The sequence below is a fragment of the Musca autumnalis genome, unplaced genomic scaffold (assembly GCF_047663935.1).
Source record: "Musca autumnalis isolate F117 unplaced genomic scaffold, ASM4766393v1 scaffold_2, whole genome shotgun sequence".
Lineage (NCBI taxonomy): Eukaryota > Metazoa > Arthropoda > Insecta > Diptera > Muscidae > Musca > Musca autumnalis.
In genome coordinates, this window is record NW_027411755.1 from 233,763,684 (window position 1) to 233,790,319 (window position 26,636).

Consider the following 26,636-nt stretch of genomic DNA (forward strand, 5'->3'; position numbering starts at 1 on the left):
TTTTCTACCTTCATTGCCAAGTATTGCTTTTTATATACCCCTTATAGACGCTGAGATATTTGCTTTGGAATAAAATGTAGACTTTTTCTCCAAATAACTTGTTTGCTCATTCCGACCCCTAATTATTATCCTACCATCACCAAAATCAATAGGCTTCTTCCGCTCCGGGACCGCTATCAACACCCAAAATTTCGATCCGATCAAAATTGCGACCTCTAGCGTGATTTCCAAAAAATGGAAAAAATGAGATGTTTTACCGACTATTGCAATATCTCCTTTATTTGGTCACCTACGCCGACCTAGTTTGCATCATTGTAAATATGGGATCTTCTTCTTTCATAGTCAGGCTTTGCTTTTGAAAAGTCCCCAACCAAAGCTGTGATATTCGTCATTATAATTAAAATCGCAAGAATGCAAATTTGGGTTTTATTTGCGACTATTGTAATATCTTCGTTGTTTGATCACCTACGAGAACTTACTTACTATATTAGAAAGGTGATATTTTCTACTTTTATTGTCAGGTATTGCTTTTGGTATACCTCATATAGAAGCTGAGATATTCGCTTTGGAAAAAAACGTTGTCTTTTTATCCACATAAGTTTTTTGGCCATTCCGACCCCTGAATATTATCCTACCATCACCAAAATCAATAGGCTTCCACTCCGGGTCCCTCATCAACACCCAAAATTTCGTGACGATCCGATCAAAATTTCGACCTGTAGCGTGATTACAAGGTTTAGATGGACAGACGGACGGACTGACGGACGGACACACATAGCCAGATCGACTCAGCTCGTCGAGACATTCATTTTGGTATATATAAGTATGGGTCTACGACCGTTATTTCGATGCGTTACAAACTTTTTGGGCAAAACCAACTTATATACCCTCCCCATATAGTGGTGTAGGGTATAAAAAGGGAAAAAAATTAAATAAATTTTGAAAAACGATAATGTAAGTGAAATCAATTATTTTGTAGTTTGTTGTGACTATTTTTTATTTTATTATTTATTTTATTTAATCTTTTCCGCCAACTTCTTTTTCTTGTTTATCAAATCCGCTGACTTCTTGCAAGTGTTGGCAAATTGCTGTTCGATAACAATCTGCAAATTTTTTGCTTCGAGAGAGTAAAATTATAGGAGAGAGGTTACTGAGAACTTGCTGAGTACTTGCAAGTACTTTTCACTTGCGAAGTTATCGTACAGACCTAATGTATTTTTGGTTCTCACTGAGGGAACAATCTCCATTTTGTAGAGTGGTCCAACATTAGGGTGTCCCAAAAAAGATAAATTATTTGTTAAAGTGAATACCCCCAAAACTTTTTTTCTTTCTCGAGTTTTCATTACAGTTACGATGACAATATAAATAGTTAATAGCACAAAAAACATTATATTGAAACAAAATGTAAGAAAGGATAATAAAATGACTTAAAAATATTCCAAAAAAATATAAATTCAGCAACTGAAAATAGGAGTTAAACTTTTGGTAATAACTGCCAAAACCGCAAATTTCCGCAAAAAGTCTATACAGTTTTGAAATCTACAGTCGCTGGGCTCCAATTTGGTAGTAGTGGCCACTATTGCGTATTTTTGGAAAGTAACTAAAACTTTAAGGAAATCCATGCATCTATATTAAATATTTTCATTTTGACCGATATTATATCCAAAATATTTGGCAACCCTTGCAATTTAGAAGAATTTTCATAACCAGAAATATGAAGCTTAAGCAATTTACTAAATGATTCAACTTAAGTTAAGGTGTTAAAAATAGTACTTTGTCTCATAAATTCGCTAAGAATATAACTACTTTTTGTCATTTTTAAATACATTTTTTTCTTCAAAATTAGTCATGTCTGTGAGGCTTTTTCTCATTAATAACCGCGAAATTAGTTGAAATTCGGAAAGTTTTGAAGCGATATGCATCTTTAAATTTTTAAAATGACGACATGATTTTTTTGATTTTTGTCGTTGGGCGCATCCACTGTGCCATGGTGGCACCCGAAATGTGAAAATGTGACTAGAAATGTTAAAATACCTGAAATCGGGCGGTACCGTTGAATGGGGGATGTACCAAAACGTGGACTGATATAACTTATCATCGAATTTGACCTGCATTTTCCCAAAATTTTAGTGTTTTATCTCCATTTTTGTGGATGCTAGAGTGATTACCACTGACTCCGAATTTTACCCTGATCAAGAATATATGTACTTTATATATAATAAATTTCAAAAATTTTCGCATAAGAGCATGTCCAATATTAGACGGTATAATTTTTTTCGGGTGCAAGGACATAATTGCTTTGGTCGAAACTTTGCACATATTAAAAGGTAAATAAATTTCCAAAAACGTCTATATCGGACATCATCATTGGGTATCTCCTTCCAAAAATGTTCAAAATGTTTGTTTATGTGCAGTTTAAGGCTGTTCGAGGATCGTTTTGAAGATTTTACCGAAACTACTCCATGTGGTTCTGCTTAAAGCTATATAATGTTTTTGTGAGCATGCTTCCTGACATAATGATCCAAAATCTTGAAAGAAATCCTAAGGTAACTTACTAAAATTACTGGTGACCACGTTAACGAATCGAATGAGTGACTGACAGTAGTCCAACCTTTGCACGTTGTAATATTTCCTTCAAAAATTTGTCGTGAGCAAGTAGATATCGCGCATTTACTCAAAGAGTGACGTAACTCAACAATTACAGATGATTTTCTAGAAGTGTGGAATAAATCAACAAAAAAAGTTTTTTGAGTTTATGGAGCACTATAACACTCCAAATCGTGCTTGATTTTGCTCCGAAATTTAGTACTGATATCTGGCTAGCTCTTTGTAAAATATGGTCCAAGTAGTTATTTTATTTTTTATGTAATAACCTTTTAAGCTACTCAAATTTCCATCGCCAACTTAAAACGCGTTTTGTCCGAAACTCCATTTTTTGGCATGTGTCACTCTTTGAGTAAATGAGTGATATGTACATGTAAATTTTCAAGAGAAATATTACTTTTCTTGAATTTAAGTTAAGTTCCAAGATGGGCAATATAAGAAAAATGTTTCCGCTACGCCCATCATCAAACTGATTTTTGCTTAAGTGCAGTTTAAGGTTTGTCCGATAATTATTTTGAAATGCTCATCGTTCAATCTTTGTGATTTTGATTACAACGATATAAACTTGTTCATGGGCATGTACATACTTTCTGAATCACCCAAAAGCTTTAAAAAATTCTGCGGTATCCAACTAAAATGACTGTCTGGCAGGATAACACTCTGAAGGAATGACTTTTAAGATGGACTATGTCGGTCCATTCCTTCACATATCTCATCCTAAGGATTGTGTTCACATTGTACCAGCGGGAAGTGGTTGCGATAATGGGTACAACATTAAACATTTTTTATTAGTGAAAGTCAGTACCTCCTCAGATATGGGCCGCAATATTTAGGGCCACTCTTTCATAGACTTCTCGAACTAAAGTTTTAACGTTATATAACGTTATTCTCTATACTTCTCGGCGATGTTGTACACTTGGAATATAAGAAGGAGAATGTTTTTTTTTTTTTGTGTAGACTGTGTCAGTTGAATTTAGGCTATCTGTTTATGATACCTACCCAAAACACACGCCTGAAAATTTACGGCAAAAAAATTTAACTGCGAAAATTCTATTTCTTTGTAAAGTTAGGGATTTGGTTAGATCCACTATTCATGTAATGGGTTGTTGTACAGTCATTGGCTAACGACATTTATCTGTCGGTAAAGCCGGCTGATTTTTTTTTTGTACCTTTAACTAAACTACAAAAACAAGAGGTCCTATTTTAATCCGTTCTAATAATTGGTACGTTCACCTTGAGCATCAATCACAGCTTACAAACAGATCCAGAAGGACTCTTGGACCGACCGTCTGGCCCCAGGAAAGTGGTTGCTGATGACTTCGGTGCAGTTGTGTAAATACGATTTATGTTTGAGAGTATTGCCTTGTTGTATCCATACTGAATTTTTTTTTAATGTCCGCTGGCACTAAGATCATTTTTTTCAACATTTAAAAACACACATGGGGAAGGATCTCTCTCGATCACAAGAGTCAATTCTCTGATAGAGGTCTCTTGGGCGCATTTCGCTGATTTCTCTAATATTTCTTATTTCAATCGGTAGGGTCAATATTTTACACCTTCGGTCTGACCACCAATCTTCATTTATTATGTAAAATTTCTATTGCACCCAAAATCATGTAGATATAATTCTTGGTTCTTCCTTTAGCAGCAAAGAAACCTACGCAGTAGTATATATTTGATGCTGGGTTGGAAGCGGCTGGCCGAAACACTGTGGTTTCGGGTCAATCCGGTATGAAAGAACCCGCTGATAATTCTTGGTAGATTTTGTTGTTATTTCTGGCCCATATTTACATTTATTGCCTAGATGTTGTCTAAAACAGTTGATACACATATAGTTTATTATTGTACATTTTTATTAAAAATCGAATTATTCAAAAATCCAGTGTTTGCAAACATTGTATAATCGCATATTGTGCTGCAGGAATTCATATTTCATATGAACCGATTTTGTTCCCTTTCCTATAAATATTATTTATTTAATTATTGATATTTGTAACACACTTTCTTTTCTCCTTTTCATTTCCCTACTAGTTCTTTTATTATTTCTAGCCATGGCACTTAAAGTGTTCCCATTTGTCTCGCTAGACATACTCACACTACCCTCCAGCAATTAAAATTCTAAAGATTTTCACTATTTAATTCACTTTGTTCTCAATCTATTATGGTTATGGCCATACGTTTTTTTGCAAAATTCTCCATTTCCCTTTCCAAACATCTTCCACTTTTTTGTTGTAGTTTTTTTTCGGTCTTTTGTTACCCGCCATTTAATTGCGTGTGCGCATTCATTGTTGGTTTTGTCGAAAAATGTCCGGCATTTTTATAAAGGCAAAAATAACATTACACTACTCGTTTATATTCACTTTTGGTATGTATTTGTTTCTCTTATAGCCCGAAAAAAGAACAAATATGTTTTTAATAGTTTAGCGGTTGCACAGCACGTTAACCTCCACCCCACCTGTAAATACTGGAGAAACACGTGTGTGGTTGTTTATGTTGACCCGATATTCACGCTTCAATAATTTTTAACAGATATTTTCTGTTCATGGTTATAATTTTTGCTTTTGCCATAGAAGGGCTGGCTATTCATTTCTATTTCCATTGTGGTTAATGTCATTTGTGCTCAGTTTTGGGCTTAGGTGATTGCGGACATTTTTCCTGTGGTGGAGAAATTAAAAGAAAAGGTCAAAATGTGGTTCAGGTAGTGTGATATTATCTTCATTGAAAACTAATTGAAGTAATATTGCGGATATAATGGTGGATTTGGTTTGGCTGTATCAATATACTGACAAGCGCAAATCGTCAGTGGATTCAAATGCAAACACCTTTGAACTCGACTTTAAGATGCAGATATAATATAGTAAACTTAGGATCTAAAAGGGGAATTAAAGCATCAAATATTGGACGCTATGAATGTCCTACGAAACAAATCCAAACGACTGTATTGCTAGTACAGCACGTAACAAAGGTAAAGTCAAAACGCAGTTTTTCCGCTGAAGAGCAATAAAATATTTGTTTTAAAAACCCCTGGCGACATGCTGATAAGAAGTAGCATAATAATAATTGTTCCGCAAACATCCGAGGGGGACAAGGGAGACTTCTCCCATAACAATGAAAGTGGATTTTATTTTGGAAGTCATATCTTTTCGATAGATATCGCACCCACTGTGTGGGTGTGTGTGCTGGAAGTCGTGGACCGGTATTGCCCATCTTCGAACTGAAATTAAGTTTAGAAAAAATATGTCGAAGGCCCTATCTCCGACCAAATCGGTTGACCAGTTCGAGTGCCATAGTGCGCTTTAGCCACTACACATGGTGTCATAGGTATTTTTACAACTTTCGGGCTATTTTCTCAGGAAGTATTTACTTGCCCCTGAATGCAAGTTGCTTCAACAAAAATCAATGCGATTCGAGAGCAGGTCTTAAAGTGAATTTATCCGAAATTTTGTGTGGGAGGTACCCGAAGGAGTGCAAAAATATAGTTCATATTCGAACCTGATCCAAGTCTGGTAGAAATTTCACGAAGTGCAAATTTTGGTTCAAATCGGATACTGACTTCAAGAGTTATCGTGAGCACAAAATTTCCGAACATTTTTGAACTTTTATGAGGGAGGTACCTGAAGGAGTGGACCGATATGGCTTATCTTCGAACTTAAACTAAGTTTGGACAAAATATTACGAAGGTCAAATGTTGAACCGAATCGGCAGATCCGTTCGAGAGTTATCTTGCGCTTCAACAACTACAGACGGTGTCATAGGAGTTTGCTTACAACTTTCAGGCTATTTTGTCAGGAAGTATGGGCTTACCTCTGATGAAACTTGTACCGTCGTATTGGGGGCAGTGGTTACATGTTGTTACAACAAAAATCAAAGCGATTCGAGAGCTGGTCGTAAACTGAAATTTTCTGTGGGAGGTACCCGAAGGAGTGGACCGATTGAGTCTATATTGGAACCTCAGCATGGACTAAATCGGTTACTCTCATCAAGAGTTATCGTGCGCACAAAATTGTCCGATCATTTTCGAACTTTTGTGGGGGAGGTAGCCGAAGGAGTGGACCGATGTGGCTCATCTTCGAACATAAACTAAGTTTTGGTAAAATATTAGGATACCTAAAATTGAAACGGATTTTTATCCAAACATACTTTGGATCTAAAACCATTATTTCGATGAGGCACATTTTGCCCGTATGAATGTGTATATACCCTCGTTAGCATAAAAGAGTTCAATAAGGTGGTAATTTTACATAGGGGCTATATCGAAGTGTAGACCTATGTGACAATTTTCAGTGGCAAATATTGTGACTGCAGGGAACATAAAATGTTAAATAATGGGTTGCTCCTTCCAACAATGTATCTAATACCCTTAAAATAGCGAAAATTGGGAGGTTCTGTTATATGGGGGCCATACCAAAACATGGACCTATGTTTGAAATTTTTGTTTGGGAAGTTTTGTGACTGCAGAGAACTTCAAAAGTCAAATTTCGGGTAGTTTCATCAAAAATGTTGCCAAAACCCTGAAAATACGCAAACCGGGAGGTACCGTTATACGAGATGGAGTAGTGTTGTGGCCCTTAAGAACCTTAAATGTTTAAATACATTTAGTTTGGATAAAAATTGTGCCTAAATGCAGTTTAAGAACATGTCCCGGATAAATTTGAAATTTTTCTTGGTCTATTACGGCACAACCGGCAGTATCTAAAATGACTGTAGAGCTCATACAACATAGTTATGAGCCTTTACATTCCGTCCAATTCAATGACCACAGGGGGACCAGCGCTGTAGGCTAATTGATAGCTCCACATTTTACGTGGCTTCTACGAAGCCAGACCTCACGATTGTGGCACCTGGTCTTATAAATTATGTGTCCTGGCAACCCGGTATTTCCTTTGCCTCAGACCATCTTTCAATTATCGTCACCATCAACAGATCAGCGGACTTCATAAACACTGGCCGGTGTATTTTTCTGAACCATGGGAAAGTTGATTGGCAAGGGTTGATAGAATTTACCGGAATTAAAAAATATCAATTAAAAAAAACTATGAATTGTCAAACTCAAAATTTTAAATTAACTAAAAAATCAATAATTTTTTCGCCATAACCCCGTAAAAAAATTGAAAAAGTCTCTCGCTCCCACTAAAACATATGAAGTTCGGATCATCCGTTTTCGAGCTACAGTGGACACCGCATCCAAAACTTCCATAAACCGCGTTTTTTTAATTTTTTTTTCTAACGCTCATATCTAAGCTAATTTTCCCCGATCGAGTCGAAATAAGAACCCTTTCAACCAAGGAAGTACCACCACATTTCCAGATGCTCAACAGAGTGGATTCCGGAAAAAGCACAGTATCGCAACAGCATTACAGGCCATATCCACTTGTATATCAGTCGAGGACTGAACCAGAACAGGCCGAGCCACCAAACAGTTAAGGTGGCTTTTGACCTATACCGTCAACCATGCCAAGCTGTTCGAGGACATAAAGAAAACTTTTCTCCAGCCGTGGTTGAAAATTACCTATAAGTGTTGGCGCCAGTCGTTTTTGTGGAATTCAGAAATAAGAAGTCATGGGCTTTCTGAAATTCCACACCCTCCAGACGGCACACAATGGTTCAGGAATCGATTTTCCTGGCCAAAAATCAAAATTTTGTTTTGTCAAAGATATTTAATTTCTATATGGGATCCGATAGTAAACATATTGAAACTAAGGAAACCAAAAAAATAGGCCCAAATATTGGAAGGTGTGGGCGTGGCGTGCCCCTAAAGACGAGCATTTTCCCCATTTTTGGGAAATACTTAATTTTTGCAAATTTCTGGTTAAAGACGAAGCTATTTCTCTGAAACTATAACAGTTATTGTTTTTGTAAGGTAGGTAGGATTGTGGCCTTTAAAAATCGTTTTAGTAAATTACCGTTTACACAACATGATCTATTTTATTTTTCCTCGGGTACTAAATTTTATGAAATTCCAAATTTAGTGGACAAGAACTTTTGTGGAACAACATGGAACAAAGTTCTGTTTTCACAGAAATATGCCCGGAAGTCTCCTCTTCCAGCCCATATATACTTTTGTACCCGTCCCGTTCCGTCCGTTTAACACTTTTTTCAATTTATTGAAATTACATGGGTGATGTTTCCATATGAATTACAGTTTTTTGACACAAATTACAACTTTTTTGAGTATATGAGGTTTTATACGAGTTATATAAGTTTTATTAAAACCCAAGGAGAATTTTTTTAATTTTTGAAAAAAGGTAATTTTTTTTGTAAATTATATTTTTTAAATTTTTGAAAAAAAAATTCGACATTTTTTCGATTTTTTTTAGTCTTTTTTGGTAATTATTTTGTTTATTTGTTGGTGTTTGACCATCTTTAATACATAGGAAGATATAAAAACCACAAATACACTCATATTTTGATGAAAAATAGTTAAAAAACTCAAAAGTTTAATTTTTACCTTGAATTTCTCTGCACCTACCAGACCGAACTTGACCGCTTATATTTCGTTTGAAAGCTGATTGTGTTATCTGTCTAACAAAAAAAAAAAAAATAATTATGAATATATCTCTATCCGTTCAAAAGTTACAGAATTTTGACCAGGGAAAAACGATTCTGAACCACTGTGGGGCATAGTTATCGTAATGTATTGGGACGGAGTCGGTTCGTCGATGACATACATATGTGATAGGTTAAATGTCTACATACCTTAGGATTATGAAAATACCCGCCCTACACTCACTGCCAAACTGTTCACCAACTGTACGGCTGAAATGAGGAACATTCTGTTGGATGGTGACCTGATTCCGACCACTAACTATATATTGGGTGTAACGTTCGCCAGCAGGTTTATGTCGTCCGCACAAGCCACAGCTATTTGCAACAAGATCAGGTGTAGAAACAAGGTTATCAAGTCGCTGTCCGGCAGCATTTATGGTACTTTGTATGTATCAAACTTTTTTGACCTCTTATAAAGCAATAGGGCGATCTGTGGTAAGTTATGTGGCGCCAGGGTGATGTGCAAGGATAAAATGGGGTTCTAACCAAATATCGTGTCCATGGTGACTTGATTCCGACCGATGTCGCAGATAATGGGTGTAATGTTTGACAGCATGTTTAGCCATCCGCACAAGCCACAGCAAGATTAGATATAGAAACAAGGTTCTCAAGTCGCTGTTTGGCAGCGCTTAGCATACAGACAAAGAAACCTTTTTGACCTCTTATAAAGCAGTCTGTGGTAAGCTATGTGGCATCAGGGTGGTATGCAAATATAAAATGAGGCTCTACCGAAACATAGTGGTCCATGGTGTCTTGATTCCGACCGCTATCCCAGTTAATGGGTGTAATGTTCGACAGCATGTTTAGTCATCCATACAATGCATGGCTATTTACGACAGGACTAGAAGTAGAAACAAGGTTCTCACGTTGCTGGCCGGAACACTTGAGGTGCTGTCAAAGAAACCTTGTTGACCACTTATAATGAAAAATGCCGGTTTGGAAGAAAAAAAAATGACAAATAAACCTTGTTGACCTCTTAGCTAGCAATAGGCCAGTCTGTGGTAAGCTATGCGGGGCCAGCGTTGCATGCAAATGTTAGTGCGACGCAGTGAGAGAATTCTCAAACCTACCAGAATGCCGCACTGAGGACTGCAACATGAGGAAACGAAGATTATACCGGTACATCGTCAAGATCCAAATTAATGAGCCTATCAGACTGGCTTGAATAACATCCACACTGATGCAACTGCAAATAGTACAAATAGTACAAAGGTACAGTGTGAATGCCGTACTCGAAGTCCAATTCCTTCGCCCAATCTATCACAGCAGAAGAACGCCAGCTGCCAAGGCAAACACCTGTGGTTTTAGCCCAGTTATGATCCGTACGATGCAAATACTTTAATTCGTATTGGGAACGAATTAATTGCACGATACCCTAAATGAGATCCAAAATTAGATCCAGTTCCAAGATAGAATATCAATCAATTACAAACGACCTGCCTCAATCATCCACAGGGCAATAGTTTGATTACTTATAAAATATTTTGATTTTCTACTTAAACATTTATTTCAACAGATGTAAACAGCTCGTTAGTAGCTGCCGATCTTGCAAAGCCCCATTGTACATCCATTTGAATTTTCAATGTTTACATTACAAACACATGGACACTATAATATTGTTTTCCTATTACAAACTCAGAAACAAAATAAGAAGAAGAAATAAAATTGGAAGAAAACAATCACTTACACACACAAAGTCTATTGCTAATAAGAAAATGTAACAGAAAAACAGGGGGCGAACATTAGAAAAATAAACAAAAAACATGAAACAAGAAAGATAAACACCAACCATTGAAGAGTAAAACAAAAATGGAAAACAAACAAATCAACACTGAACATATTTTCCAAAAACAAAAAAGAGGGAAATTTACATAAAACGCACTCTCATACATCCACACAGAGGTCCCTGTACAAAGGCATCAGACATTAGCCAAAATAATAAACCAACCAACCATCCATTCAACTCTAAACAGAACTCTAGGAGCCATCCCATCCATCCACTCATCATTCACATAATAAATGGGGTATGTGAAACACATGGTGCAAAAAAATGCGTTATGCTGCCTAGCATAAAGTCGCATGGAATGAACATTGAAAAAGGAAATGTAAAACAAAACGAAAATAGAAGAGTAGAAAAATTGAGCAAAATTTACGCTAAATGTTTAGGCATTATAAATAAGAATAATTTAATGTTGTATTTGGGGGAAGATGGCATAAAATATTCGTCTGCGGTTGCAGTGTTAATGCCAGCATTAGCAATGGGCAATAGGTGGCGGATTGGTTGGTTGAATGTTTGTTGGTCTTATTGGCCATACGCCGAGGATTTACACATAGCCTTTTCCTAGATTTATAGTAAGAGGGAGTTAGGAGTAATTAATCTTTTTCTGTTTATAAATGAGAAAGAGGGAAACGGTGATGTCTATATAGCGGTTTCTTGATTTAAAAACTAAATGAAGTGATTTGAACAATTACCAAGTAAAACTCGTTAACAAAATTTAAATGAAAGGGAAGTTTTTGCGGATTCTGAAAGTAAAATTTTCATAGATGAGAAAAATCAAAAAACAAAAAAAATCACCGGAGGGATTTTCAAATAAATCGCCGTCAAAGTTCACATTTTTAGGGTTTCTTATGTTTTTACTTGGAAGCCGCAAGTCCTATCGTAATGGCACTAAAGAAAATATTATAGCAGTGAAAATTCTCTACAAGATTCACTGTAATGGTATTTTCGTAGGTTTTACAATTTTTGAGATATAGAAGTTTAAATTGGGACAATGCACTGACTGTATCGCCTCATTATAAAACAATGTCATGCACGATGCGCATTAACTAACTTTAAACGAAAATCGCTTACACCAGGGAAGTTTTTGTGGATTCCGAAACAGCAATCCTTATAGATTTTTTTTTTTTTTTTTTTTTTTTATTTATTTATTTTATTGACTGCAACTAGTTCACTAAGACTAACAAGCAATTTTTATCGTGTTCTACATGTTATGGTATATAAGTATACATATGGTAAATAATAATAACAATATGTACAAATTAGGATCCTAAGAGATCATACGGCTTCTTCCGGTTCAGTCTTCGTAGTACACCTTCTTGATTATTGAGGTTTACTGCTTCTGGATTCACATGAGCTCTGATTCTGGCGTCATGTTTTCTAGCAACGTGTTTAATTTCTTCAGATACTGTTCTTACGTGAAGGTCTTTGTGTAGATCGCTGTTCCTTACGTACCAAGGGGCGTTAACCATACTCCTTAGGACTTTATTTTGGAATGTTTGGATCTGATTTATATTATTCTTTTGGGTGCAACCCCAGAGTTGTATTCCATAGAGCCATATTGGTTTTAACTGTTGGTTGTATATTAATAATTTATTTTCTATTGATAAAGTAGACTTTCTGCCTAGTAGACCTTTTAATTTTGACCACTTAATATTGAGTTCCTCTGTTTTCTTCTTTACATGCTCCTTCCATTTTAACTTTGCATCTAGTGTCATTCCTAGATACTTTGCATTGTTTGAGAAAGGTATTTGCAATCCGTCTATGTACACCGGCATATTTTGCAGGCGTTTGTTTGTGAAGTTTGTATGTACTGATTTGTTATGGTTTAGTTTTATTCTCCATTCTCTTGTCCATGAGTTTATATTGTTAAGCGCTTGCTGCAGGTTGCAATTTGCTTCTCTTTCTGAATCTGCTATTGTTAAGATTGCAGTATCATCAGCGAAAGTAGCTACAATCGAATTTTGAGGCTCTGGTATATCTTTGGTATATAAAAGGTATAAAATGGGCCCAAGTATACTCCCTTGAGGCACTCCTGTGTTGATTTTTTTCAATTTGGAATATGAATCTTCCAGTTTAACTCGAAAAAATCTGTCTTCTAGGTATGATTTCAAAAACTGAATATAGTTCTCAGGTAAGAATTCACTTAGTTTGCATATTAATCCCGCATGCCACACCTTATCAAATGCTTGAGATACGTCGAGAAAAACTGCCGAACATATTTTTTTATTTTCAAGGGATTGTTCAATGACATTTGTTATACGATGAACTTGATCGATTGTTGAGTGGGAATTTCTAAATCCGAATTGGTGATTAGGAATAAGGTTATAATTTGTAATTATGAGGTTCAGTCGGTTTAAAAACACTTTCTCTAGTAATTTTGACATCATTGGTAAAAGAGATATCGGCCTATAAGAAGTAACTTCTGTTGCGGGTTTTCCAGGTTTTGGGATCATTAAAACTTCTGCTACTTTCCAAAGTTTCGGGACATAACTTAGTTTGAAACAGGCATTAAATAATTGGGTAATTTTTGTGAGACAGTTGTACGTAAGTTTTCTCAGTATTTCTGTTGTTATCAGATCGAAGCCTGGACACTTTTTCAGCTTCATGTTTTTGTTTATTTCATTGAGAACTTCACCGATTGTTACTGATGCAAATTCTCCATCCCAATGGTCATTCCTCTGTTCAATGAATTGTGGTTCAGCATTGCAATTCTCCGTAAATGTAGTTTGCAAATGATTTGAAAATAGATCAACCTTTTGATAATTTGTTTTGGCCCATTGTGTGTCGTTGATTCTTAATGGAGTCTTTGTTGTAACAGGTCGTGTTATATTTTTAGTTGCTTTCCACAGAGAAAAATCAGTATTTTTATCGCTTGTAAGTGTTTGAAGATGTTGATGAAACGTAGTATCCTTAAACTGTTTTATATCTGCGCTGAGTTCTTTTGTTAATTTGTTAAGAAGCGTTTTATACGATGGATGACGTGTTTGTTGCCATTTTTTCCGTAGTTTCCGTTTCTGTAGAATTTTTTCTCTTATATAAGCCGGGTATCTATTTTCCATGTGGAATGTAGTTCTACAGGGAGTACTCTGCCAAGCTGCATATTGAATTGTATCTGTAAGTTTCTCAACTTCGTGTTCTAACTCATCTGTGGTAGATGGTTCTTCGTAATGAAAATCGGCATCCCAGAGGATAAACTGAAACTGTTGCCAATCGGTGAGGTTATTCGTTAGGTATGGCGGGGTGTTTTTTGGCATGATGTTTTCAAATAGTGTAAGGAAAACGGGAGAATGGTCTGAATTCAAATCATAGCCGCTTTCTACTTTTATTCGAGAAACTGGTATTTTCTTAACAAGAAAAAAGTCTATTAAGTCTGGAGTTTTGTTTACATCGGTTGGCCAATAAGTTGGGCTACCAGAACTGACAATTTTGCAATTTAAGTCTTTTGCTGCGCTTAATAACTCTCGGCCTTTGGTGGTTGTTATTCGTGATCCCCAATTAGTGTGTTTTGCGTTAAAATCGCCGCCAATTATAAATCTTGTATTATGTTTTTGTATCAGACATTTGTATTGATCGGATTTTATTTGATGTCTCGGTGGACTATACAGTGAGGTTATAAGTAAATTTTCCGTTTTTGTATATAATTTTATAGTTGTTCCTTGAAATTCTTCGGTTTGAAGTTTGTCTTCTTCAAAATGTTTCAAACCTTTCCTGACAATAACAGCGCTACCACCTCGTGCGGTGTTCGATGGGTGAATAGTGTGATAAGTTTCATAGTTGTTGAATTTTATGTGTGAATGTTTGGTAAAATGTGTTTCGGCAATTAAACAAACATCTATTTTTTCGTTGTTCAAGACAACTTCAAGTTCTCTCTGGTGCTTCTGTAGCCCATTGGCATTCCATAGCATTATTTTTAATGAGTTTGACATTTTTATTGTTGTTTTGATATTTGTTCTAGATAGGTTAAACGGAGTTCAATATTTTTAAAAAACTCCTCTTGTGCACAAAGTCTCTGAAGTATTCGGGACAAAACATTATTGGATTCGTCAGGCAATACCGGCTTAGCTACACTCGAGTATGAGCGTTGAGAATTTGTAGGTGCTTTATCATAAGAAGGCATTTTAAGATTTGTATACGTTTTCTTCGGCAAATCTCTGGTTTTCAATTTTCTGTCTCTCAGTTTTTGGAGTTCTTTTGCAACTTCGCATCCTCGGTAAGATGCGGGGTGTTGTTTACCACAATTACAGCATTTTGGATGGGTTATTTCTGTGTCACATTCTACGGAGCTATGCTTTCCAGCACATTTAACGCAGCGCGAAGGTTTGTTGCAATAATTTTTGGTATGTCCAAAACCTTGACATTTTTTACATTGGGGTATTATTTTTTGCTGTTTAATTTGTTCAATTTTTACAGATGTGTCACATATTTGACGGATTTTAAAAATTTTGGATATATCGTCTGATGATTCAAACGACACTACGAACATGTTCAATGGCTTTTTCGTTTTAAATTCTAATTTATTTATGACTTCAAGTACATTGTATCCTTGAGATTTCAAATCATCTTTGATTGAATCAACTTTGCATTTATGGTGCAGGTTTTTAACCATAACTTTAATTGGCCTAGTGCTCTTGTTTTCGTAGCTGTGCCAAGCAAGTCCGTTTGAAGATAGGTATTTTGTTAAATTCCTATAGTCTTCTGCGTTAAAAGTGTTCACTTTGTAAGATTCATTACTTAACATTTTTAAAAGGAAAGAGCTTTTTATTGCGTTTTTCAATTCTTCGTGGAATTTTAAATAATCACTCACCCCAGATACGATTACAGGAGGTGGTCTAAGTTTTTCATTGTTAATTTCATTGCTATCGCCATTATTTTTTTGAGGATTTTGCAGTAAATTATCTTTCTTGATACTTGGAGAGCTAGTCTCATAATTTTTATTACTTTTTTTGTTTTTCTTCTTGTTCCTTTTTAATATCCACTCCGTTTCCCGCGTTAGTTCATCTTCATCAGTTTGATACTGAATATTTTGAATTTCGCTTCTTTTGTTGTTTTCATGTTTGCTTAAAGGATCATTTGTATTTGATCCAATACTGGTATTAGGCATATCGACCGATTTTTTAAGACTCTCATTTTCCTCTATTAGTTGGACACAACGTTGTTCTAATGCATAAATTCGCTGCATAAGCTCTGCATTAACACGTTCTAATTCTTTCATTTTGTTCACCCGGAGTGTGGTAAGGCTGTTGCGTGGTGAATCAGCAAAAGGGAATTCACTAACGCTCATGTTTGGATTTAACCGACCGTTACTTTTTCAGTGTCGATAACACTGTTCGAAAAAGCAGCTGTCAATCAGCTGTCGTTAAATTTGTGATATGGCAACACCGACGATTTGTCACCAGTATTTGCTAAACAAGAACAGCTGGTGCTGTTTTGTTTTAGTTTTTTCTTCCCTCTCTATCAGCACAAATTCTCTTATATTACTTTGTGTTTTCCAAAATATTAAAAAAATAGTTATTTGTTTGTCTTTTAGTTTGATAACAAAAAAGCACATTGTAGAACCATCAATGACGCATGTACTAAGACTTCAACGGCACCGAATAAAGGCACTTCCAATATGCTGTGTTCGTTTGTTTGGCTTTGTTTACGTTTTCTTTAACAGCACTCGCGAAACACGACCACAATAAAAAAGAAGTTTGCTGAGATGAGAAAAATCCAAAAACAAGATAAAATCGCTGGAGCGGTCAAAGTTCACATTTTTACGTTTTTTTTTATGTTTTTACGATTTCACTTGGAAACCGCAAGTTCTATCGAAATGGGACTAAAGATAATGTTTTAGCAGTGAAAATCCTCTACAATATTTTCTTTAGTACCATTTCGACGGGGCTTGCCGCTTCCAAACAAAATCCTAAAAACCTAAAATAAAGCAAAAAATGTTAACTTTGACAGCGATTTATTTTAAAATCCCTCCGGCGATTTTTTGTTTTTCTGATTTTTCTCATCTATGAACATTGGATATTAGTTAAGGTGCACCGTGTAAGTTCGACGGGCGGAACTTTTTATAGCCTCCACCAAGAAATATTCTGAACTAAAGTGGAATAAACAGTTTCCTTTCCTGTCCACAATTTTAGGCGGACAGGTTTTTTTTTGACCTAGGATAACCTTTAATGTCATCCTCCATAAACATGGACCTATGTTGATAATTCTTTGCAGAGAAGTTTTATAACCCCTGGGTACTCGAAATGTCGAAACATATAGTTCGGGAAAAAGATGTAGCTAAACTTCTCAATACACCAAATTACTGATAGTTCGGGCAACAAATGTAGTTAAACTCCTCAAAACACCTAACATCGGGAGGTACTGTTAAATGGTGCCTATTCCAAAACATTTTTGGTGCAGAAGTTTTTCGACCACTGGGAACCTCAAATGTAAATTACAGTTAATTCAGTTAAAAATCGTAGCTAAAATTCTCAAAATACAAAAAATTTTCATGGATATACGTTCAGAATTTTTGGTGGACAAATTTTGGGACCACGTGGAACCTCAATGGTCAAATCACAAATAGTTTGGTCACCAAATGTACATACACTACCCAAAACACCTAAAATCGGAAGTTATCGTTATATGGGGCTATTAAAAACATGGACCTATGTTGACAATTGTGAAGCAGGTACGCGAAGGTACTTCCTATATAGACTATCTTGGAACTTAATGTACATTTAACATACATTTTAGAAATAGTTACCCCTTTGTAAGGATTAAGGCGGCTACACCAACCGGGCCTCGGTTGCTCATAACCAATTCATGTTTGTCGAAACAGTTTTTGAGTGATCTCGAAGACAGTATTCACACAGTATGAATTCTATTCAAAACTACTTCATATGTATTTTGAACCTGAGATTCTTTTTAATATAGTTGGACCTCTTCTTCTACATCATGAAGATATTTCTTGACTTATCCACTAGATGATGACTCAGGTAGTTTTGCCAATACATCTTGTTGTGCCGACGCACCGGTAAGATGTAACCGTACTTATACAATCAAGTCGCCTGTTCTAAAAGGGTAAACCTTGGATTCAGCTATCTTAAATTTTTATGTAAATGGCCCACCGAAAAACATCACCGTTGTACTTCTTAGAGCTGCGTCATATATGTATATTACCACAGACCTATCTATTGAGTTGCATGTGGTTATTGAAGTTTCTTTATCTGCTTTCCATGTGTTGCCTGCCTAGTGACCTGATGAACTTGGTTCTACTTCTCATTTTATCTCAGATAATTATGAAATGCGCAGATGATTAATATAAGCTATCTTATGTGATCCCTAGGACTTTGTGGTAATAAGTAGTCTTATTTATTGAACCTGTACCTTCAGTTGGAACTTCATCGCCAGAGTGCATGGGCTTGTTCTTGTTTTAAGAGCATAAACCGTTTTCGGCATAACCTTTCTTTGGCTTTATCTCCAGGTCTCGGAATGTGACTGCTTCAATGCGTTGTAACCCCAAAGCTGTAGTGTCTTGTGGGAACTTGTACCGCATGCTGGGCAGATTTTTTGACAGTGGAATTTAGACGGCTGCGCCATCCCATACGAAGTTGAGATAGAAATACTCTGGTTTGTCGTGGCAGCGGGCGTTCTTCAGCTGCGTTATATGGGGTATGTACCCCGAGGACCACCTTTGATTATGGCATCTGCAATTCAAACCTGCTTGATAGGCTTGATCTAGGGGTTACCTTTTATGTCGTTTGACCTCTCTCTAGAGCATGACATGTCTGGGTGGCGATGTCCTATCCACCAAACGGTGATCAGCTTGACTCTCACATTAACATCCGAGCAAATACTTCAAAGGCAGCATGCCATTGTGTTGCCGTACTGAAAGAAATTCACCTCCTCATGCAGCATCCTGTTACAGTTCTACAGGTTTTAATATTGTTCAATCTCGTTACACTTATGTTCGCAGAACATACAGGCACTGCATAGCGTGCTCTAGCTACCGCGTTATATCGACACCTCCAAATAATAGTATGCTAAGTCTAAAAAGTGAGTTTTGCAGGAGAAGCTCTCAAAGTTTGGAAAAATTTTTTTGAACTTCAGTACTATACTAAGTCAATATTTGTTTATAACTTCTGTTCGGATTGACCGATCATTACCAAAATTGGACAGAGTTTAAGTTAAAGGACGTTCGACACCTCCAAATAATAGTTTGCTAATTCTGAAAAGCGAGTTTTGTAGGACTAGCTCTAAAAGTTTAAAAATTTCTTTGATCTTCAGTACTATACTAAGTCAATATTTGTTAATAACTTGTGTTCGGATTGTCCGATCATTACCAAAATTTGACAGAATTTAAGTTAAAGGACGTTAAATATAATAATGTAAAGAACTTGAAAACATGCTAAGTCGACTTAGCATACTATTGTTTGGAGGCGTCGATATGTGGTCAACAAGGATTCTTTGTCTGCATCCCACGTGCATCCATCCCAAGTGAAGACTTGAGGGCCTTTTTATACCCTCCACCATAATATGGAGGGTATATTAAGTTTGTCATTCTGTTTGTAACACATCGAACTAATCATTTGCGACCCTATAAAGTATATATATTCTTGATCAGGATAAAATTCTAAGACGATCTAGCCATGTCCGTCTGTCCGTCTGTCTGTCCGTCTGTTGTAATCACTCTAGCGTCCGCAATAATTGAGATAGAGTGCTGAAATTTTGCACCCGAGGGTCTTTTTTCCATAGGCAGGTCAAGTTCGAAGATGGGCTATATCGGTCCACTTTTTGGTATAGCCCCCATATAACGGTACCTCCGGATTTAAGGTATTTTGACGTTCTTCGCCACATTTGCAGACCGAATTAGCTATAATTTGGCATTTAGGGTTCCTAGTGATCAACAAACTTATATCCCAAAGGATATGGGCATAGGTCAATGTTTTGGTATAGTCCCCATATAACGGTACCTCCCGATTTTCGGTATTATGAGAATTTTAGCCATAATTTTTAACTAAACTATCTGCAATTTGACATTTGAGGTTTTCAGTGGTCATGAAACATCTCCACAAAACATCGTCAACATAGGTCCATGTTTTGGTATAGCCCCCATATAACGGTACCTCCCGATTTTCGGTATTTTGAGAATTTTAGCTACAATTATTAACCGAACTAGCTGTAATTTGCCATTTGAGGTTCTCAGTGGTCATGAAATATCTCCACCAAGCATCGTCAACATAGGTCCATGTTTTGGTATAGCCCCCATATAACGGTACCTCCCGATTTTCGGTATTTTGAGAATTTTAGACACAATTTGTAACCGAAATATCTGCAATTTGACATTTGAGGTTCTCAGTGGTCATGAAACATCTCCACCAAACATTGTCAACATAGGTCCATGTTTTGGTATAGCCCCCATATAACGGTACCTCCCAATTTCCGTATTTTGAGAATTTTAGCTGCAATTTTTAACCGAACTAGCTGTAATGATCGGTTTTTTGAGAATTTTAGCTACAATTTTGTCTATTCAAAAATAATCGTCAATATAGGTCCATGTTTTGGTATATCCCCCCATATAACTGTACCTCCTGATTTTCGGGAATTTTCAGTGGTCACGAAATTTCTTCACAAAATTTCGTCGACATGGGTCCATTTTTGAGGGTCTACATTGTATTGATGAAACTACCCTCAATTTGACTCTTGAAGTTCCCTGCAGCTATAAAACTTTTCCGGCAAAAAATGTAAAGATCGGTTGACTCTTTGATATAGCCCCGTAGGTGGTACCTTTCACCTAGCTGAACCCATTTTTTTGATTAGATAACACTGTGCAACAAAATGGAGGTGAAAGTCTGGGGCACGGAAAAATCCTCTTGGGGAAGAAAAGCCTTGGTGAGTATATTATGAACCCTGAAGGACAGATGCGCCGTGAGTAGAACTTCCGCGTTATGGCGTGATGAAATTTTTGTTAGAGACCCTGTGGGCCATCAGGAATTAGCGTTATATCTTTTTCATTGTTGCTTAAGTGCTCTACAAAAACAACAAATAAAGATATAATGCTAATTCATGATGGCTTACAGAGTCTCTTGCAAAAACTTCATCACGCCATAACGCGGAAGTTCGACTCACGGCGCATCTGTCCTTCGGGGTTTTTATCTCTGCCCTAACATTTGTGTTCACAGTGTAATTTAAGCAATATTGGGAGGCAGTAGGAGTCTATCCATTGTCGAAAAGTTGTTCCACCTAAAATTGTGAAAGGACCCTAATTATTCCATTTAATTAACACTATTTTATGGTGGAGGGTATAAAAAGTTCGGCCCGGCCGAACTTAACGACTTTTTACTTGTTCCGTCCTCAGCTCGTCGTAGATATCGAAATTTGAAATTTTAGTTCCATTCATTCAAGTCTGTGCTCATCTTCGCAGTCTATGTAATGAACAGAGTGACGTTGACTTAGTTGGATTTCACAAATTACACGACACCTAAATCGAACAGTAGTCAGTATACGTGCCGTCTGGAGGAGAGGTAGATATAATCCCACTTTGGGGAATTGCCTGTTTCAATCTACGGAGCTTGGGCTTCTTTCAACGTTTCAAACATGGCCGGAGGTTAATCTGCTCAATGTCCTCAAATAACGTGGAGTGCTTGACAGTATCAAATGAAAAGTCGACCCAATGGACTGCCACACGGCTTGTTCTGGTCGAACTCCGACTAATAAACATGTTGTAGCTCTGTTGTAGTACTGTACTGCTTACCGAACCCATACTGATGATCGACAACTGGATAGCTATTTCTGATACTGGCGAGGAGCAAACCCCACGAGTTTTAGTTACAGGCGGCAAAAGTGAAATCGGCCTGTTCGATTCGCCTTTTCTGAAATCCTTGCCAGGCTTCAGTAGCGGTACCACCGTTTACATTTTCTATGTACATGTTTTAGTCAGGACCAAAACTAGCTTCATGTTCAGTGACACGGCCTGTTCTGGTTGAGACCTCGGATATAATGCCTCCATATTTGTGATCCGCAAATGGATAACATGCTCCTATAAAGAACAAAAGTGAGATCGATCTGTACAATCCAAATTTGCTGGCATCCTTGCCACGCTTCAGTAACGGGACCACAGTGCTGAGGAATTTCCCCAGATTCTTGACTGCTGGCTCAACACCTGCTTTGGCATCACCATTCGATTTGCAACTTCAACCATCGTATGCTGTAGTGCTTTCTCCTCGGTATATTCTGGTTGAGACTTCGGCTAGTATTTGAAGAAAAAGCGTGCAGTGCAGTTGTTGTACCATGATGCTTTCGGAACCCGTGTTGATAATCCGAAACCGGATAGCTTGCTCTGCTGCTGGAGAGGAGTAACGGCAAAAGAGTCTTTGCTACTGGTGACAAAAGGAGATCGGCCTTTGCTGGTATCCTTGCCATGCTTCATTAACTTTTCAGGCATCGAGACCTACACTTTTTTAGATGCAATTCGAAAAATTTTAAATGTTTAAAAGTGTAGTCGGTGGCTAAAGATAAGTGGAGGAATATGCTCTGATACCCGATTCCTTGTTCATCCACCTGCCTATTGATATTCCGCCAGGTCCAAGCTGGTGGTGGTTTGTGGTTCCTGTTGATCAGGAAGATCGGTGAAGGAGATGCAAACGATGTAAAACAACACTCATCGAAAGGTCACTATCGGAGTGTACAGAAAATAGTCAGCTAAAATAGCCAGCACACCTCTTTGGACCTGTCGCAACCACGCTGTTAAATATGACAGGTGTCCGTTCGTTGATAACGCCTTAAGCGTTGTAAACAATTTACTACGACCGATTTCAATGTTGTAGCACTTCCGATGCTCCAGCCAAATTTCTTATATTTGGCTTCCAATGTCAGTTGTCTGACTTCTGGGTTGTTACGATTCATATGGTCGAGCTCATACCACCCATTCACTAAACCCGATCGATGCCTCTGCTAGAAAAGAAGTTACCATTTCAGGTATTCGACCAGCAGAAATATGTCGGGCGACGGTGTTGTTGTCTTGTTGTTACCCGGACATCAGAGGGATTAGAAAGTTCTCTAAAGCATTGGTTTCTATAATTATTCTATAATTATTTCTATAATAATTCTCTGAATTCTTGCCAATTGGTTTTCTCGTGTTTAAGGAAAGTAGGGCGTTCAGAGGTTATGAAGTCGAATGGTCTATTGATAGATATGACTTAAGGGACATGATCTGATCCAAGGTATATTTCGTATTGCCAAGTCTGGTCATTCGGCAGACCAGGTGACGCGATGGATATTTTAGGTCTCCTCTCTAATTCTGGTGGAATCCCTAATTCTGTTGGAAGCATCCTCGTTCACGCTGCAGAATTGGGAGCTATCTATCTGCTCAGTCAGCTATGTCTCTCTGTTTTTTATACCCTACACCACCTTGTGGTAAGGGGTATTATGTCTTTGTGCATCAGTTTGTAACATGCAAAAGGAAACGAGATAGATCCATCGATCCTTTTAGAGATATACATAGAATCACTTTCTGAGTCGATTTACGCATGTCCGTCTGTCTGTCCGTTTGTCCATGTATTTTTGTAAACAAAGTACAGCTCGCATATATTGTCCGATTCGCTTACAAATTGGGGAAGATCGTTTTTTGGCCAAAGGACGAACGCTATTTATTTTGGTAAAAATCGGTTCAGATTGGGATATAGCTCCCATATATATTCTCGGCCGATTTTAGGTATTTCATGCACGAAACGCGCTATATATGTCCGATTTCAATAAAATTTGGATGTTTGCCGGGATTTGGCCTAGAAATAAGTGTGCCAAATTATATCGAAATCGGTTAGATTTGGATATAGCTCTCATATATATTTTAGGCAGATTTGAGGTATTTGATGCACGAAACACACTATATATGTCCAATTTTGATGAAATTTGGACAATGTGACGGAAAATGGTCTGCAAATAAATGTGAAAAATTATATGCAAATCTGTTCTGATTTGGATTTAGCTCCCATATATATTTTACATATTCACAGTGGTGTAGGGTATTATATAGTCGGCCTCGCCCGACATTGATCCTTTCCTTACTGTTCTTTTTTTCTAGAATTGTATGGACTAGCCTCCTAAAAATTGTACGACCTAAAAAGGCAAAAATGTCAAAACTCTCCAAGACATGTCACAAAATGTTACCTCTGCAAAAAAAAACCTAAATATTGTTTCGGGGTACCCGAAGAAACCTAATGTATATATGGAAGAAATATTACAATGTGCAAATTGTGGACCAACTCAGTTATTTTCCTCGAGAATTATTATGCTGACCATTTTAGCGAATAATTTTGAATTTTTGTGGTAAGGTAGCTGAAGGCGTGGACCGTTATGTTACATCTTCGAACTTGATGTTACGAGGTCAAAATTTTGATCTGCCACACTGACTGACTTCGACTTTTGTAATCAAAATACAGCTCGCAATCTTTGAGGCGAATCTTTATAATTCGGTACATTGGTTTCTATTACTTCTAGGATGTTTCGTATGATAATAGGTTATATTGGTCCACGTTTTGATATAGCCCCATTTTTTTCAAGGTTTTAACCGCATTATTCCTAAATGGCTATAATTTGGGGGTACAAACAATTTCTGCAGAATCATCGGTATACATCCACTCTGTGATATGTATATCACAGAGGACATCTCCTTGTAACAAGTAAAAAAGTATCAGTCGGCTTTGCCGACAGAGATATACCCTCAAGTTTTCTTAAGAAATATGGACTTGACCCTGACAAATATTTTACCGCCGTAATGGAGACAGCGAATGCAAGTTGCTTCAACAAAAATCAAAGTGATTCGAGAGCAGGTATTAAAGCTAATTTATCCAAAATTTTGTGTGGGAGGTACCCGAAGGAGTAGACAAATAAAGGCCAAATTCGGACATGATATACTACGATGTGTAAAGTATGGACCAAATCGGTCACTCCCTTCAAGAGTTATAGTGCGTACAATTTTTCCGAACATTTTTGAAGTTTCCTGGGGGAGGTACCTGAAGGAGTGGACCAATGTGGCTTACCTTTGAACTTAAACTATATTTTCAAAACATATTACGAAGACCAAATTTTGGACCGAATCGGCAGATCTTTTTGAGAGTTATCTTGAGCTTCAACAACTACACACGGCGTCACAGGGGTTTTTTTGTACCTTTCAGGCTATTTTCTCAGGAAGTATGGACCTGCCCCTGATGAAACTTGTACCGTCGTATGAAGGGAAGTGAATACAAGTTGCTACAATAAAAAACGAATCGATTCAAGAACAGTTCCTAAACTGAACTTCTCCAAAATTTTGTGTGGGAGGTACCCGAAGGAGTGAACCGATTGAGTCCATATTGGAACCTCATCTAAATCTAATAGAAATTTAACGATGTGCAAAGTATAGACCAAATCGGTTACTCCCTTCAAGAGTAATCGGGCGCACAAATTTTCAGAACATTTCAAACTTTTGTGGGGGAGGTACCGGAAATAGAGGACCGATATAACCCATCTTCGAACTTAAACTAAGCTTGGACAAAATATTGCCATAGTATGGAGGGTATATTAAGTGTGTCATTCCGTTTGTAACTCATCGAAATAATCATTTGCGACCCTATAAAGTATATATATTCTTGATAGCGTAAAATTCTAAGTCGATTTACCCCAGTCCGTCCGTCCGGCTGTTGTAAACACGCTATCTTCCGAATGAGTCGAGTTGAGCGGCTGAAATTTTGTACACATATGTTTTTGGTCTGAACTTAGATTAAGTTCGAAGATGAGCTATATCGGTCCACGTTTTCTTATAGCCCCCATGTACTTGTACCGCCCGATTTTCGGTATTTTGAAGTTTTTACTACGTGCTCTGGCCGAATTAGCAATAATTTGGCATTTAGGGTTCTCAGTGATCAAGAAACTTCTCCACCAAAAGTCATAGTCATAGGTCCACGCCTTGGTACATCCCTCAAAAAGGTCAAGTGCTAAAATTGTGTATATGGGTAGGTACTTTCTCAATAGAAAGAAAACTAATAATTCCATATTAGCTCAGAGTTTTTCATGGTAGAGGGTATACAAAGTTCGGTCCAGCCAAACTTAACACTTTTGGAACTTGTTAATATTTTCAGGGTTTTAGTCGGGGTTTCCTACGGAAAGGTCCAATAGTTGGCATATGGTCTTCCATGCGGATATGAAACATACCTGCCGAGAATTGGTATAGGTCCACGTTTTCATATGGTTCCCATAGCAAATGTTTAGCCAATTATCCAACCGTACTGGCTGAAATCTGGGTCCAATATAATTTATGGTGGGATATAAAAAGTTCGTACCGAACTTGGGACCATTTTTTACTTATTTTCAAATTAATTTATGGTCCCCTATCATTTAGCTAGAAGTAGAATCCCACTGCACTCCTCTGATCTCTTTTCATTTTAAATTGATTCCAAAACTTAAACGCTTTTTTGCGCCAAAAATGTCTAATGTCTGACATTTAGCGATTTTCCTGCCTAATTAGCCACACTGCGAGAGAATAACATTTCTGCAATGATGAAATAAAATGTCTCTTCTCTTCATCATCTCCAACTCTCATTATGAGAATCTTATTCGTGATGGAAAATGTGAGTTAGTTGGAGCTGTGATGATTTTTCTGGTGTGTGAGAACACAAAAATGAGAATATAAATGTTTGTCTTTTGTGTGTGGGATTTACTCACAAAATTTAACCACCCTTAGTAGTAGTGAGTA

The 26,636-nt window shown here is 37.1% G+C and overlaps 1 protein-coding gene across 10 annotated transcripts in view; it reads left to right on the forward strand.

Annotated features, from left to right (window-relative positions):
• Window positions 1-26,636, forward strand: part of CadN (neural cadherin) — a 792,724-nt gene that overhangs the window by 234,804 nt on the left and 531,284 nt on the right. The gene's annotated exons all lie outside the window — the stretch shown is intronic.